Here is a 4,840-nt window from a genome sequence, read left to right as displayed (position 1 = left end):
ATCTCTGTCAGGCCAGCAATCCCAGTCTTTCTTTTTTAGTTAGAATTTTGTTCTACATTTTTTTCCAGCTCTGTCCAGGACCTTCTATTGCAATCACTGTCAGGGCAGTCAGTGGTGGTAGCTGGGCACCATCTAGTTGTACTGGACTCAGTCTGGTGGAGGCCATGGTAGATGTAGTCCATTAGTCCTTAGGACAAATGTTTCCCTTGTGTCTTTAGCTTTCTTCATTCTTCCTTGCTCCCAAAGAGGTGAGACTAGTGGAGTATCCTAGATGGCAGCTCATAGGCTTTTAAGACCCCAGACGCTACTCTTCAAAGTTGAATGTAGAATACTTTCTTTATAAAATCTGTTATGCCAATTGAGCTACATGTTCCTCGAGACCATGGTTCCCACAGCCCCCAGCCCAGCAATTCAGTCCCTCAGGGAGTTTGGATATGTCTGTGGAGCTACCATGACCTTGCCTTGTACAAGTTGTGTTGGCTTCCCCAGTATTGTGTGCTGTCTTACCCTTCACCAAAGTTACCACTTATCTGTTGCCTACTGTTTTTCCACCCCCACCTTTCCTCCTCTCATAATCACCAAAGATTATTTCTTTTCATATATAAACCTTTTCATGAGTTTTTCAGTAGTGGTCCCATGGAGTATTTGTCCTTTTGTGACTGACTTATTTTACTCAGCATAATGCCCTCCAGATTCATCCATGCTATGTGATGCTTCACAGATTCACTGCTGTTATCATTGTGTAGTGCTCCATTGTGTGTATGTACCACAGTTTGTTTATTCATTCATCTGTTGATGGGCATCTATGTTGTTTCCATCTTTTTGCTATTGTAAACAACACTGCAATGAACATGGCTGTGCATATGTCTATTCATGTGATGACTCTTTTCTCTAGGATACATTCCTGAGAGTGGAATTGCTGGATCATATAATATTTCTATTCTAGCTTTCTAAGGAAGTGCCATATCATTTTCCAAAATGGTCATATTTTTTGCATTATCACCAGCAGTGCACAGGAGTTCCGATTGCCCCACAGCCCCTCCAACATTTGGTATTTCCTTTTTATTTTTTTGATTCATGCCAGTAATACCAGAGTGAGATGGCATCTCATTGTGGTTTTGATTTGCATTTCTCTGATGGCTAGCGATCATGAACATTTTCTCTTGGTCACTTGAATGTCTTTTTTGGTGAAGCGTCTGTTCATTTCCTTTGCCCATTTTTAATTGGAGTATTTGTCTTTTTGCTGTAGTGGTGTTAAATTTTCCTGTAGATTTTAGAGATTAGACCTTTGTCAGATATAGCCAAAAAGTTTTTCCCTGTCTATAGGTTGTCCTTACACTTTTGGTGAAGTCTTTTGATGAGCATAAGTGTTTAATTTTATCTAGCTTATCCTCTGGAACTTGTGTGTTGTTGGTTGTGGTATGTGTCCTGTTAATGCCATGTATTAGGGCCTCTAGTGTTAATCCTATTTTTTCTTCTATGAACTTCATAGTTTTTGTCTTTATATTTAGGTCTTTGATCCAATTTGAGTTAGTTTTGGTATATGGCACGAGGTCTCAGTCCTGTTTCATTTTTTTTGCAGATGGATATCCAGTTTCGTCAGCACCATTTGTCAAAAAAGACTGTCTTTTCCCTATTTGATGGACTTTGGTCCCTTGCTGAACATCAGGTTGACTGTAGGTGGATGGATTTACATCTGGGTTCTCAATTCTGTTCCATTGGTCAATATATCTATCTTTTTACCAGGAACAGGCTGTTTGGACTACCATAGCTATATAGTAGGTTCTGAAGTCAAGTAGTGCATGTCCTTCTGTTTTATTCTTTTTCTTCTATAGTGCTTTACTTATCTGGGGCTTCTTCACTTTCCATGTAAATATATTGATAAGTTTTTCCAACTCTTTATAGAATGTTGTTGGTATTTGGATCAGTATTGCATTATATTTGTAAATCACTTTGGGTAGAATTGCCATTTTCACAATATTGAGTCTACTTATCCATGAGCATGGTATGCTTTTCTATTTATGTAGATCTCTTTTGGTTTCTTGCAATATTGTTTTGTAGTTTCTTTGTATATGACTTTCACATCCCTGGTTAGATTTATACCCTAGTATTTTATTTTCTTAGGGTCTATTACAAATGGCATTGTTTTCCTGATTTCCTTTTCATCATTCTCTTTTTTGGTGTATAGGAATCCAACTGATTTTTGTATGTTTATTTTGTACCCTGCTAATCTGCTGAATCTTTCTATTAGTTGCAGTAGTTTTCTCATGTAGTCTTTTTGGTTTTCTATGTACAGTATATCATATCATCCACAAATAGGGACAGTTTTAACTTCTTCATTACCAATTTGGATGCTCTTTATTTCTTTTTCTTGCCTTGTTGCTCTAGCTAGGACTTCCAGCACAATGCTAAATAAGAATAGTGATAAAGGGCATCCTTGTCTTGTTCCTGTAATAAGTTATTCTTAATGGGAATCACCTGATTCCACCCATAGTTTATATGATTGACTATACTTGAGAAATTCAAATGAAACTTTTTCACTGTGGCTTTGTTTATTAATGATGACTGGCACTGTGTGTTTGCCAACTTTAGCTAGAGACCCACTAACAGGGTCTATTTTGCATAAAGGCAAGAGAGAGTGTATTTTAATACATTTACAATAAATTCAGCATTTCTTGTTTGTTTTACTATGAATAGAAAGCGAGGATAATGAAGGAAAAGACTGCACTATTGCTCAAAAATAAGTTTTCCGAAGACAAAATTAGTATCTATGGACGTTAAAATTGTAAAAGTACTTTCTGCTTCAATAACTTGTTTAATCATTCCCAATGCAAAAGGAAATAAACTGATTATTTATCATTACTGATTTTTATAACTATAAAAAAGCAACTTTCTATATAGCAGTGAATTGCTAAAGCTAAGTTTAAGGTAAGCTAAGTTAAGGAAATCCTGGTGCTGTAGTGGTTAGTTTAAATTTTTGTTTTTTGTTTTTAAGTAATAAAACACAGATTAATCTTTTCACTTCTAAACAAATTCTGAAAAGAATTTGCAATTCTGATGGATAGCTATTTTGTCACTTCTGGTTAAATAATCTTTTACAGTTCTTTGTGCAAAATAAGAGCATTGTAAATGTATCTGAAGTCATATTATATGTTGACACTCACTTTTATTTTTACCTACAGACCTATCAGAATCCAGAGCTTAGCCATGAGAAATGAGACATCAATTAGAGAATTCGTTCTTCTGGGACTTACACATGACCCAGAGTTACAAGTTGTGATGCTCTTCTTTATGTTGTTCACATACTTATTGAGTGTAAGTGGAAACATGACCATCATATCATTGACACTGTCAAATGTTTGTTTGAAGACTCACATGTATTTCTTCCTCAGGAATTTCTCTTTCTTAGAAATTTCATTCACAACAGTCTGTATTCCTAGATTTCTGGTCAGCATTGCTACAGGAGACACAACTATTTCCTATAATGCCTGTATGACTCAAGTGTCTTTTTTTTTTTAATCCTTCTGGGTGCAACAGAGTTTTTTCTTCTGGCTGTCATGTCCTGTGACTGCTACATGGCTATCTGCAAACCTCTACATTACACAACTATCATGAATGACAAAGTCTGCATCCAGCTTGTAATTGGCTCCTAGCTGGCTGGTTTCCTTGTTATCTTTCCTCCAGTGATTATGGGCCTCCAACTGGATTTCTGTGATTCCAACATTTTTGACCACTTCATCTGCTAATCTTCTCCTATGTTTCTGATTGCTTGCACAGACACAAAGTTTCTAGAGTTTATGGCATTTTTCTTAGCAGTATTCACTCTCATGGCAACTTTGGCCGTGGTGATTCTCTCCTACACACTCATCCTCAGAACAATTCTGAAGATCCCTTCTGCCCAGCAAATGAAAAAGACTTTTTCCACTTGTTCTTCCTATATGATTGTGTTTTCCATTTCCTATAAAAAATGGGAGTTGCATTTTCATGTATGTACAAACGTCAGCAAAAGAAGGTGTGGCTTTGAGCAAAGGTGTAGCAGTGCTTAATATCTCTGTTGCTCCCGTGTTGAATCCCTTTATTTATACCTTTTAAGGAACCAGCAGGTGAAACAGACCCTTAAGGACTTAATCAAGAAAATGTTAGTATCAAGCAAGCACTAATCATTATAAAATCTGTACCTGAAACCACAACTAAACCACAAGTGACGCAAATCATTGTTCTAAGTGGTAGATATAAGCAAAAGAATAAAGAACGCAAAGGTCACTGCCATTGTAGAGCTTTCTTCTGGTGAGGCAGGCACACATAAATAGCAAACATAACAAATAAGCAAATTTTATTTTTACCTAAAGTAAGTACTCTAGCAATTGATAAGTGCTACAAGAAACAGGGAATACGGTAAGGAAATAGCAGGTAGAATTCAAATTAAATAGACTGATCAAAGATTTCACAGTCATTTTAAAGTTCTTTTGTATTTCATTTTTTCAATATTCAAACTTATTTCTCTGTGTAATTAATCTTTTTTCTTCTCTGGAAATTTCCAAGGTGCAGGTGTTTATCTATAACACTGGTATCAAGCATAGGGGGATTGTGAGGTATGGCTGTTAAATATGGCTCTTTGCTTTAGAAGACATGTAGGAAGATTTAGAGAACATATTCAAAACCTATCTGAAAATAAATTAGCCTAAAGAAATATTCAGTGTAGCCTACAGTTAATTAATGAAATGAGCCCTAATTTTAATACTTTGAAAACTGTTCTTTTTATTATTATTGTGGTTGTAAATATGCATATAACACATTTGCCAATTCAACATTTTTAATGTGTACAATTCAGTAATTCCAA

General features: G+C 35.8%; 1 pseudogene; it reads left to right on the top strand.

Moving 5' to 3' along the window:
• The first annotated feature begins 3,327 nt into the window (after positions 1–3,327).
• On the top strand, positions 3,328–4,046 carry LOC100656751 (olfactory receptor 6C65-like; annotated as a pseudogene).
• Positions 4,047–4,840: the final 794 nt, after the last annotated feature.

This window comes from Loxodonta africana, chromosome 4 (genome assembly GCF_030014295.1).
Source record: "Loxodonta africana isolate mLoxAfr1 chromosome 4, mLoxAfr1.hap2, whole genome shotgun sequence".
NCBI lineage: Eukaryota > Metazoa > Chordata > Mammalia > Proboscidea > Elephantidae > Loxodonta > Loxodonta africana.
This window is presented reverse-complemented; position numbering and strand designations above follow the sequence as displayed.